General features: G+C 45.8%; 1 protein-coding gene across 8 annotated transcripts in view; it reads right to left on the minus strand.

Moving 5' to 3' along the window:
* The window catches only part of MACROH2A1 (macroH2A.1 histone), a 74,930-nt gene extending 73,681 nt beyond the window's left edge, over positions 1-1,249 (minus strand). For 4 of the 8 annotated variants that reach the window (XM_081092642.1, XM_081092643.1, XM_081092645.1 and 1 more), the window contains exon 1: positions 801-960. The gene's annotated coding sequence lies outside the window, so the exon portion shown is untranslated. Of the gene's footprint in view, positions 1-800; positions 998-1,077 lie in introns of those variants that run through there. The other 4 variants (XM_081092646.1, XM_081092650.1, XM_081092641.1 and 1 more) reach the window with 4 other exon arrangements.
* Between the last annotated feature and the right edge of the window lie 11,474 nt (positions 1,250-12,723).

Consider the following 12,723-nt stretch of genomic DNA (forward strand, 5'->3'; position numbering starts at 1 on the left):
GCCACACACCTGTTGTCAGGTGACCCGGCAGCAGCATCCTTAGAGCTCACCCCGAACCCCACCCCACCCCCCGCGCGTCTCTTCCCTCCGGGCCTCCTCCGCCAGGGGAGTCTGCAGCCTTCCGGAGTTACCTTTAAAACTCCCAACCGAGCGCAAACAAAAGGCCCGGTGCCCCGGCAAGAACAGCGGGGGTTCCGTGGCCCCTCTTCAGGCCAGTCTCTGGGCACCCCTCTCCCTGCCCAGCCCGGCTCCAGTCCCGCGCGTGTCCTCCCAGCAGAGAGAGCCCGGCGCCTGCCTACACCGCGGCTACCCGGGTCTCGGCCCGACTTATTGTGCTGCGGCCGGCAACTCGCGGGCCGGCGGGGCCTCACCGCGTCCAACTCCGCGCACCACCGGCCCTGGGCGCCCAGGCCCCGGCCGGCCAGCCGGCGCCGCAGGGCCTCCCCCGCCTCAGGCCGAGCCGTCTGCCCGCCAGCCCAGGGGAGGGTCGCTGGGAAAGGGGCCCCACTGTCTCCTCCGCACAAAAGCGCCCGCGCGCGGGCAGAAGGACTCGGTGGTGAGGAGTTGGCTTCCGGGTTTGCTTTCTGAACAAAACCAAAGGGAATCCCGCGCAGCCCCGGCACGGCCCGGGAAGGCGCCGTGCGCGCGAGGCTCCGTCGCGGGCCCGGTGGCTCGAGCCGGACCGGCGCCACCCGGTGCGCGCGAGGCCGGGCCGCTCCCAGGCACCCGCGGCCGGAAGAGCGCGAGCGGACCGGGCAGCCGGGACCGGGCGCGCGGCGAGGGCTCCGCGCGGCACTTACGGGCGGCTCGGCGGCGGCGGCAGCAAGGTGTTCGGTCCGTGCCCTCTGGGCCGCTCGCGCCTTTTTCTCTCCGCGCTCCGCACTGGCTGGCCCGCCCGCCCCCTCGCTTCCCGCCCGCACACCCCGCGCTCGCCCCCTCCGCCCGGCTCCGCTGCCGAGTGAACTGGAACCAGTCGCGGCGGCCCCAGGATTCCCACAATGCACAGCGCGCCGCTCGTCACATCCCATCCCGTCCGCGCGCGTCCGGCCACCCCGCCCGCGCCGCCCCGGCCTTGACCTCAGCCCCGACGCCCCGCGCGCGCCGTCTCTCTCGCTCGGCACCGAGGGCCTGGCGTCCGGCCCCCTGCCCTCAGGCACCGCGCGCCGAGGCTGGACGCCGGGCGCAGGTCCACCGAGCAGAGATGCCCTGGCAGAAGCGCTTCTCCAGCGCACGTCCCAGCCCGTGCGTCGCCCGTGGCACTTATTGAGCGCCTACTGTGTTCCCGGCCCTCAGCATGGGACTTTCGCTGCCTCGTCTCTGGAATCCTTCGCATTCACCCAGAGAAGGAGGCGCAATTGCTGTTCCCACTTTTCCCTTCCCGCGCCCCTCAGAGCCCCTCCTCCCCGCCGCTGCCTTTAGATAAAAGCCCCCCGAATGTTATGTCCTTTGACCAACTATCCTGCTTCATCACGACCCCCAGAAGTTTGGACCTCCTTTGCACACGGGAGCCATTAGCTACTTCTTCCCGTGAGCGAACGTTCACAATTGAGCCCAGTTGGGGTTCACTAATGTAAACAGTGGGTCTTTAGCACTGCGCACTGTTTTAAAACGGCAGACAAGCAGAAAGAGGAGGGCCCCCTGTGAATTTCTATTGGGTTTCTCTCCCGAAGGCCGTAGTGCCCTATCCTGGGTAAGGAGGGCCCTACCCCTACTCCACCTGCCCGAGTGTGGAGGGGAAGCCACCTGAGCACCTGGTTGTAGACCAAATTTAAATAACAGACACACCCAGCAGGGCTGATGTGCTGCTTACGGTACCGCCCCTCCCACCAAATCCCTCCGGCCCTCGGGCTGACTTCTAGCGCCGGGGCGCTGACCTCTTCCCGTCACCAGGGTGCTTGGCACTGGACTTCGCGAAGCAGTGTCCAATCCATGCCACTCGTGCATTCCTGGTTCAATTAGGTACGGAAGTCGTCCTTTGGGCCACGCACCAATGTGGGTGATTAAGATAAAGCAGTGAACAGAACAGGCACCCTTCCCTGCCTCCTGGAGGTTGCAGTCTAGGGGGGAAAGAAACACAATCAGCAAAAGAGATGACGTGGGAGATGCTATAAATGCTGTGGAGAAAAACAAGGCAGGGATGGAGGATAGGGAGTGTGAAGTGAGATGGAGTTTCAAATGTTAGAGAAGACCTCCCTGACAAGGTGACATTTAAGCAAAGACCTGAAGGAATTAAGGGAGCAAGCCATGCGGATATCTGGGGGAGGAGTGTTCCAAGCATGCGGAACAACAGCAAGTGCAAAGGTCCTGGGGCATAGGAATAGTGTGTTCTCACCACAAAAAAAATAAGTGTTAATTATGTGACATGATGGCAGTGTTAACTAAAAGGGAAAATGATAAACATATTGCAATACGTAACCGTGTCAAGTCAACACGTTGTACACCTTACGCTTACAGTGTTATGTCAGTAATATTTTGATTTTTAAGAAAGGAATAGTGAGTGTGGGGTTGTTGGAATGGAATGAGTGAAGGGGAGTTATAGGAGATGAAACTGGGGAAATGATGATTCTTTATGTCCCAAAGTAAAGCATTAAGGATGTGCGAGGACCTCCCCCCACCCCCAGGGAAGTTGCAGAAGAATGTCAGAGGAAGGTGCAGAGACCACTGCCTTATTGCTATGTCCTTCCTTGGGTCCTTGAGCAGGCCCCTCAGTTCTGCGGGGGCCAGCCGCCAGGTGAAGTTTCTGTGGGCCACAGCAAGTCAGGAGGATGCTAGACTTGATTTATTCACTCAACTGATACTTGCTGAGCACCTACTGTGCGCCAGGCTCCTTCCCAGGGAGAGCAACACTCTAGGTGTGTTGTCAGGCCAGGCCTGTATGGAGAGGGGAAGATGCCTGCAGCCTTCTGGTGCCTTGGTGGTGGACAGACCTGAGGCCTCTTTCCCAGGTCCTCAGTAATGGCCAAGGCCAGGCACAAAGGATGATTGTCCAATAAATGTCCGTCTGCAACCCCGGGGGGCCACGAAGGAGCTCACTCACCTCCTCCCCAGCACTGGTTTCTGATGGTGACTTAGAAGTAGGTAATGTTCAAAAGGCTGGTTTTGCTCTCCATCTTATTGTACACTCACCATGTACCGGGTCACATACATCCCATCATTCCTCCCTCTCAACAGCCTCGGCAGGCAGGCGATTTCTGACACATTTCTATCCTCACTTTACAGATGAAGACACTACAGATTTGGAAAACCAAGAAATATACCTGACATCACAGAGAGGGCAGGCTGGTGCTAGGATTCAAACCCAGGTTCATCTGGGTCCTGCCCTCTCATGGTTCAGAACTGAAGAGAGCCTTTCCAGGGGCCTGGCTTCCTCTGCACCCAGCATCCCCCTCCACCCCCCACCTACCCCCCACTCAGCCATGCATCACTGTGCTTGGGTTAGAGTCCACACTCCCCCAAGAGCTGATCTTGATGCCCTGCCCACCCCCTCATGCCCCTCCTCAGCGTGCCATTCTCATAGAACTCTCTAGGAGCTGTTCAATGCAGAGGCCCTTCTCCAGAAGGCTCCACCCTCCCATCCCCAACTCCTACCCCTCACCACCCGTGGGCCTTAGGTATATTTGCCTTCATGGGCCCCATCCTCCATTAAAAAACAAAAACACAACAAACAAAAAAACCTGCACTGGTAGTAAGGCAGGCTAGTGAGAAGCTAGGAAAATTCCTTGGCAAGTAGAATGGGGAAATTGAGACAGAGCTGAACAAACCGGCAGAGCAATTTACAGCAGACACAGAAGGTCACTCCCTAAAGTTAACATCTAGGCCTACATTGCATTTCAGCTCCAGGCCTAGAAAAGCAGCAAAACCAGATGGATGACACCAGAACCAGCTGCAATGAGTAATTACCCCCTGCCCTAACATTGACCAATAAGTAGCGACCACGACCCTGAAAGAGCACACCTAGAAAACATGAATATTCTGCCAAAACACTCCCCTGAGACCTCCCTTAAGATTTCCACCCACAAGAGAGAGAGAAAAACCCTCCAGACAAAGGACCCAGTGCCTGTTCTTCCCTCTGGGGAAGCACACCCTGCCTTCCCCGCCCACCTTGCCTCCCCCACAGGCACACATCGCCTAAACTCTAAGGGACCCCAGGAGACTGGGACTAGGGGAGCAGTAGGCAGTGACAGCTTGTCCCAGACTAACCCCCTGAACCTGTCTCCAAGGCCCCCTTTCCTCTGACTTCCCAGGGAGCGAAGGCAGCCCAGCCTAGGCTCTCCTGCTGCTGCTTCTGTGCTAAGCCCTCCCTTGTTTCACTGTCCTCAGCTTTAATAAACGTTCCCACATAGTCACATGTTGTGAAATATTTCCTACACTAAGTCAACAACACACACACCACCAGCTGGCCCTAGGCAGGCCTGCTCACCGCAAGGCTCCCTGTCTGGTAACCCTTTTAGATCAAATAAAATAATTTAATTAAATTAATATATTTGTCTTTATACCAATGCAGTCACAAAATGTAATTTTTATGTCATGTTATAGAGGAAAGGGCTCACAAAGGTACAAGTTCTAGGGCCCACGAAAGTGTTAACGTAGCCTTGCCATTTCAAGTGAAAATGACGTTGGGTGACGAAAGTAGGACCTTTAGCCCACAATGCAATCACAACAAATGCTTTTCCTCAGGGCAGCCATCCTACTTGTTACATAGCAGAAGTACTCCATGCATACTTCCCATGTGCTCACATAGACTATTTAAAAATGTGTCCAAGATTAATAAAATTAATTCTTTCTACTGCTTTATCCAAGACATTCTGAGGGAAACTGTTGGATTTCTTTTCTTCTGCAAGTGCTTGGCAATAAAGACTAAAATGATTATTAGTCCACTTTGGTGCCAGTGCTGATCTGTGCCAGTTCACCAGCAGTGTTTTTCCACTTTTGTTTTTGCACCATTGCTGCAAAGATACAGACCATGAAAAAGCTAAGTAATGTCTGAGCATTACTGTGAACATTTTGGACCATGTGGATCCCAGAAAGGGTTTCAGTGACCTTGGAGGGTCCTCGGACCCCATTTTGGGAACCACTTTTCCAAACATCCTGGGGCTGTACCATCATTTATTCAACCAGTTCCTTGTCGTTGTTTTTCTTTCAGGCTATTTCCAGTTCTATTATAAAGACCTGATGAATATTCTTAGAGTTACACATTTGTGGATATCTGATGTTGACTGTTGAGGATAAGTTCTTAGAAGTAGAACTGCTGGATCAAAGTTTAAAAGCTTTAACACAACCCCCCACCCTCACCCCGCCTGAAAAGTCAGGGCAAGACAAGGCCAGTGGGCAGGGCAGGCCCCAGTATGCCTGCATTTCTCCAGAGCCTCTGCCCCACCCTGAGTGATGTTCGAGACCTTTGATGATCTGAGAGCCCAACAGTGAGGTGTCACCATGTCCCTTGGTTTAGCTTGAACGTGTTTGTGGAAGGGCAGGGAATGGGTCTCCGGTTAGTTCCTAAGCTTTGATCAACACACATCAAGCCAAGAGGAATGAGTCTGTGTGGGACAGTTGGGGGATTCCAGGAAAGAAAGCCCCTGGTAAACCTTTCCCTACCATCCCTGCCTCACAAACCAACAGACGTGTTGTTTTCCACAGACGCTTGGGTCATCTCAACAGGTGCAGCCTTTCTTCCAGACTTGATTACTTCAGAGATAAGTTCTTTCTCTTTGACATACAATTGGCTGAAACATCTGACATCTGACACTTCCTCCTTCTCAACAACCCCCCACTTCTCCCTTCTTTGTTAAGCAGTTAATGTCCTCCTCTGGAGCAGAGCAGGTGAATGTTTACCCTTGATGAGGAATAACAAAGGAACCAAGGAAACCCATCCTCGGGAGTATGTAGGAAGAAGGAGGGTCTGCATTACAATTTTCAGGCCTAGAGGCACCTCTAGATTGAAATATTTTTCCCCCTAAAGTTAGAGCTGAACTGAAACTGCAGTTTAAAGGACTTAGGCTACCTGTAGAGCAGAGGTACTTCGGCTGTGAGGTCCTTGAGAACCTCGTGAGGCCTGTGGGCCTGAACTATGTTCATCATCATAATACTACGATTGTATTTGCCTTTTTCACTGTGTTGACATTTGCATTGGTGGATAAAACTGTAACACACACACACACAGCTCATTTCCGTTAAGAATTTTTAAACGTCCTTAATGAAGCAGATTTTAAATTTCTGAAAGCTTCTTTTGCCACCATCAGCTTGACAGCTTCCCAATACTTAAAAACTTTCCTGATGAGATTGGTGGTAGTTTTAACTAATATGATTTTTTGATGTTGTGTAATAAAACCTGTCAACATTTGGAAAGATCTTACATCTCTTAGCGAGATATATATATATAATATATTATATATATATAATATTATTATTAATATATATATTAATATATATATATATTACTAGACAAACAGGGTAATTAACCGTACCTTCACTACGCTTCCCATTGGCTAATCAGCGAGATATGCAAATTAACCTCCAACAAAGATGGCAATTAATTTGCATATGTAGGTGGGAAGCAGCGGAGTGAAGATTGAAGGCGGCTCGGCCAGAGCAGTGAAGGCTTTGAAGGCGGTTCCTGCCGGAGAGAAGGCCTGGGTCCCCGGTGCCGAAGGAAAACCTGTGCAGGCAGCCAGGGGAAGGGAAGGCCTATTGCATGAATCTTTATATATACTATATATATATATATATATATATATATATATATATATATATATTTAGTATAACTTAGTATACGATAGTGAACCAGTGTTTTCCAAATGACTAATGCTACAACATCATGCATAGGTCTGAAAAATTCATTTAAACTGCAGGATAAACCAATGACCTTAATGTCACAGGGTACAAGAAGTTCAGTGATATATTTTAATATTCTACATAACAACTAATATTTAAGAAATTAACTCCTGTCAAGTTTTGGCATTGTGGATGAAACAATGTATTCTATGGAAAGTAACCTCACAGGGTGAATCTGATCATAAATTCCTAACTTGGCAGGCCATAGTGAGTAGTCACATAACATCTTTGTAAAAGATTTATCTTTGCCTTAACCAATTCTTGTCCATTGTTTCTGTGCATCTATGTTAACATAACTTTTGAAATAACCACCTTCATGAGAGCACATAGTCTGGTTAACCATCCTGCAATCCAATCCCCACCTTGCTTCCCCCCGCACCCTACCTCCATGTAATCTTCTTTACATTCCTTCCTTAATTTCAAATGCATAAAAGAAGCTACAAAACTGTTATTCTTCAGAGCATTTGTGATCTTGTTCCCCAATATATATCATCAGTTTGGCTCAAATAAACTGTTATAAAAATTCTCTACAGATTTGGATATTTCTTCTATTGTGTAGAATCAGAGAACAATGACTACAGTTATCTGCGATAGTTATTGTAATGTTCCTACCTTGACTACATTAAAAACAAAACAAAACTTTTGAAGAAGAAAAAAACACCATAAACAAGTTAAATGAAGATTAACCAAAGAACTTATATGTATATATGCATTACCTATGGATACAGACAATAGGGTGGTGAGGGCCTGTGGTGTGGTGGGAATTGGTGGAGAGGGGTAATGGGGATGGGAAGGGGGATATCTGTAATACTCTCAACAAAGATTTTTTAAAAAAAGAAAGTCAAATTACAAACTGGAAGAAAATATTAGCAAAATATCACACAGATAAAAGTCAATATCCCTGTCTTAAACTGCTTCTGCTGCCATAACAAAATACCATAGACAGGTGGCTTAAATAATAGAGTTTTCCCACAGTTCTAGAGACTGAAAAGTCCAAGATCAAGGTTCTGGTACAGTTCAGTGTCTAATGAAAGCTCTCTCCCAGAGCACATGGCCAGTTATCCTTACAGAACCTTTCCTCTGTGCCTGTGTGCGTATGTAGAGAAAGAGAAAGAGGGAGCAAGCAAGCATTCTCCCATGTGTCTTCTTATAAGGACACTAATCTTATTGGATTAGGGCCCCATCCTTATAACCTCACTGATGGTTAGGGCTTCAATATGAACTTGGGGGACATAATTCAGTCCATAGCAGATATTTATATTGTCAGAATATATATATTTTTCTGAATATATATATTTTTCTATATATATATATATATATATATATATATATATATATATATGAACATATATAACCCTGAAAATTGAGGGGGACGGATTAAAAGTCCTTTTTTTAAAAATGCACTAAAGATATGAATATTTAACAAAAAGATCTAAAAATGGCACTTAAAATGTGAACAGATGTTTAACTTCACTGATAAGAAAAGTACAAAAAAAACTATACTGAAATATCATTTCTAACTTATCAGACTGGCGTAAGTTCAGAAGCTTGAAACTACACTCTGTTGGCAAAGCTGTAAGAAACAGGCTCTCACATAACTGGTAGGAGTACAAACTGGCACAGCTCTATGGAGAGGAATTTCACAATATTTAATAAAACTCTCTGCACTTACCTGTAACCAAGCAATTCTGCTTTTAGAATTTACCCTAAAATGCACCCCAATAATATGAAAATACATGCCTTGCAAGATTATTCATTGCTTTATTCTTTGTAATTACAAAATATTGGCAAATGCTTAAATGTTTAAGCAAAGGAGATTGGTTGAATAAACTATGATACATATGCACAATAAGTACTATACGCTGTAAAAATGAAGGATGATCTCTATGAATCGATTAAGGAGTGATTTCCAGGAGCTATTACTTGAAAAAAAGCAAAGTGAAAATGAGCATAGTTTGCTACATTTTGTGTAAGAAAGAAGGAAAAATAACATAGCATACACACATCTCTACAAATAGAAAATAACGAAGATAGTTACCTATAAGGAGTGAGGGAAAGAAAGAAAGGGAGACAGAGATATTTCTTTGAGTATATATATTTTGCACACTTTTGGCTATTGAAAGCATGTTAATGTTCCACATATTCAAAAACTGAAATTGCATTTATAAGAATGGGCAAGAAGAAAATTCCTAAAACTGAACTCAAACTGAAACCAATGACCCCAACTGTATTTCAAATGAATACCATAATAAAGGCAACAAAGAGGTAATCCACTTTATTTATAAACTCAGTATTTCATACTCTCAGTCTATGCTGAGAAAGGAAATCAGGGAAGAATTACAAACAAATCCTGAACCATTTTTATTGAATTTGTTTTTTGTAGTGGTACAGGAAAGTCTATTCTAAAACAATTTTGGATTTATTATAGGTTTTATCAAATAAGTAAAGTATTAATGTTATTGGGAGCCAGCATTCTGACTGTGGGAAGAAGGGAGATATAATATGGAATGGAGGAAGGCAAGAAAGAATCCTATGGGTGTGAACTGGGGTTGGAGGTATTGGTGTGAACTCATTTCTAAAAAATATGTGTGTGTGTGTGTGTGTGTGTGTGTGTATCCCAGCTCTATTTGCTGAAAGGGCCAAGAAGAAAAGGCACCCCTGGAGCAATAAGCACATCTAGCACCCAGATGTTGGCTTCTAATACCATTTCCTACTCAAAGGAGCCAGGACTCCTTTGTTCTGGGGCAGAAAGTATACAAAATGAACCCGGGTATCTTGTTATGTCAAAAAGTAGGGGAATACACACACACACACACACACACACACACACACATACACACACAGCCTTCTGCTCTAACTCACTCTCCTTTCTTCCTTACTCCAATTTGCCTGCCACTGTGTTTCCTAGGAAAGTGTCAGCATGCAAGCTTTTGTCCCTGGACCTGCCTTCTAGGAAGTCTGGGCAAAGGCTCTCTTATTCTAGATCAGTGATGGTGAACCTAGGACATGCGTGTCAGAGGTGACACGCAAACTCATTTTTTTTGGTTGATTTTTCTTTGTTAAATGGCATTTAAATATATAAAATAAATATCAAAAATATAAATGTTTGTTTTACTATGGTTGCAAATATCAAAAAAATTCTATATGTGACACAGCACCAGAGTTAAGTTAGGGTTTTTCAAAATGCTGACACGCCGAGCTCAAAAGGTTCGCCATCACTGTTCTAGGTTATAGATCTTTGACATCCAACTGGAAACCTGAGATGCTCATCATAACCTTTCCTGATTGGCAAGCCTCAGACTCCAATTTTTATTTCTGCAACCTGGTGAGAAGTTGTCACAAGCTCTGCTCAGCTTCTCAGTTGCCACTTTCTGATGAGCTATTCCACTAAAAAGTCTGAATTGGCAAATATCTCAAGGAGAAAAGGGATGCCAAAGATTGGGCTCAGATTCCTGGGTTCTCCTTCTCTCTAAGATCTTGCATCTAGAAATCCTTGGTTGCTCTTTAATGTCAACTGAAAGATATACAGTTGTCTTCTTTTTTTAGTTATTTTCACCTACAAGCTGAGTCTGGAAAAAAGCTAGCTCCCCATTTGAGGAAACAGAACTCAGCACCCTGGGTTTTAATAGGAAACCACAGGGTATTGCTAGAGAAACTGCTGTTTTCCTATAGATTCTTGCAGGCCCCCGGCTTTACAGAGAACAAAATGGGCTCTGTCCTCTCACCACCTCTCTTTATTTCTATGTTTTTCATTGTCTTCCTTTTGTAACAGCTCTACACATTTTGAATGTTTTTGTGAACGTAAATTTCAGCTCAACTTTTCCTTACCTCCTGTAGTTGGATCTTACAGCTGGACACTTTTAAAAAATCCTCACTCGAGGATATGTTTTTATTGGAGAGAGAGAGAGAGAAAGAGAGAGAGAGAGAGAGAGAGAGAGAGAGAGAGAGAGAGAGAGAGAGAGAGAGAGAGAGATGAGAAACAGCAATCGGTTGCTTCCCATATTCACCCTGACCGGAGCTCAAACCTGCACCCTTTTGGTGCAAAAAAGACACTCTAACCAACTGAGCCACTCGGCCTGGCTCAGTTGGAGACCTTTTATACCTGTAGGAAAAATACAAAATACAGGCCGACTTAGCCATTGGAACAATTGCAAGGGAGATTGAGTGGGGCATGCATCTCATAGATGCTTTCCTCGCTGTCCTCCAACCCATAACCCAGGGACCTTTCCACAATCCTGGTGTCTGCCTCCTGCCCCTTTCCACAAGTGCTGACTCCATTTCTCCCTTTCACGAGGATTCAAAATTATGTGCATCAGCTACTATATAGTATTGCCCTCTGGTGGTACAGAACTGTTAGCCCCTGTATTAAATGGGCCCAGAATGCTGCTGTTTTGAGCTCTTTGTCAACAAAGGAGGGGACAGAACAATTTTTTTTAAAAAAGGCCTGCCAACTCACACATCTTATAACAATGAGTCTGTCTCCCTGATCTTTTGCCCTATCTCACCTGGGAAACGTGAATCATAGCTGCTACAACATAATTAAGAGTTAATAGGTAACAGGCAAGGGATTACTTAGGCTTCTTGGATTTTTGTTGTTGTTAATACTCACTTGAGAATATTTTTTCCATTGATTTTTAGAGAGAGTGGAAGGGAAGTGGGGAGAGACAGAAAGAGAGAAACATCAACGTGAGAGAGACACATTAATTGGTTACCTCCTACATGAACCCCCACCAAGGCCTGGGATCAAGCCTGCAACCAAGGTACATGCCCTTGACTGAAATCAAACCCCGTGACCCTTCAGTCTGAATGTTGACACTCCAATGAGCCAAACTGGCTAGGGCGGCTTCTTAGATTTTTAAAGAAATGTTAACTAAGGGGGCTGGCTTTAGGTTGAGAAGGTAGGGTTGATTTAGAGACCAGGATTTGCCTAATTTCAAAATGCAATAAACCCTCAATTTTGTGGACCTCAATTTAACAGACTTCAGATTTAATGGACAAAATTTCTGGTCCCTATGTCATATGTGAAAATTAACATCCTGTTAATTTTAAAATGTTTTTAACCAAGATTTGCTTATAATTAAATTAACAGGTTATTTTTTTGTTATTAAGTCACTGTTGTTTTTAGCAAATTTTAGCGAATAGGCCATATGTTGGAAAAAACACTATAGTAATTTCGCTGACATAAATAAATATTTCATGGCTACAACTATAGTCTACATATTTAAATCCAAGGGTCAATGTTCATAAACAATGTTTGGTGAAAGATTAGCATGTGATCACACCACATTGTGGGCAGTAATTGGTTCTGTTGTCAGGTGGCTTGACTTTCTGCAGCAGTTTTAATGCGTGAGGGCCTATGTTCTGAGGACTAAGCCATGCCCCACCCGTGTGCATTTGTTAACTCATGGTGACTGGTGAATGTACGCATTTACTAGACCTATTGAACATCAATTTAAAATTACTGTAATAACATAGAAAACTTTTCTGTGAAATTAAACTTTTCATACATACTTAATTTTAATTATAAGAACATGTTTATATAAGTAAAAACAGATAAGCTAATTAATTTGGCCTGGCCTGCACCCTCTCACAATCTGAGACCCCTTGGGGGATGTTGGACTGCTGGTTTCAGCCCGATCCCCACAGGCCAGGCTGAGGGACACCACCTGCACCGGGCCTCTAGTCTATATATATAAAAGCCTAATATGCAAAGTGTCCCCTTGGGAGTTTGACCGACCAGGAGTTCCATCACTCACTATGACATGTGCTGACTACCAGAGGGCAGCATGGAACAAAGGAAGGCCCCAGCTGGAAGCCGGGGAAGGGAGGCCCCACCAGTGGCTGGCAGCTGCTAGGGACCCTACCTGTGCACAGATTTCATGCACTGGGCCT

Source organism: Myotis nattereri, assembly GCF_964212035.1.
Source record: "Myotis nattereri genome assembly, chromosome: 5".
Taxonomy (NCBI): Eukaryota; Metazoa; Chordata; class Mammalia; order Chiroptera; family Vespertilionidae; genus Myotis; species Myotis nattereri.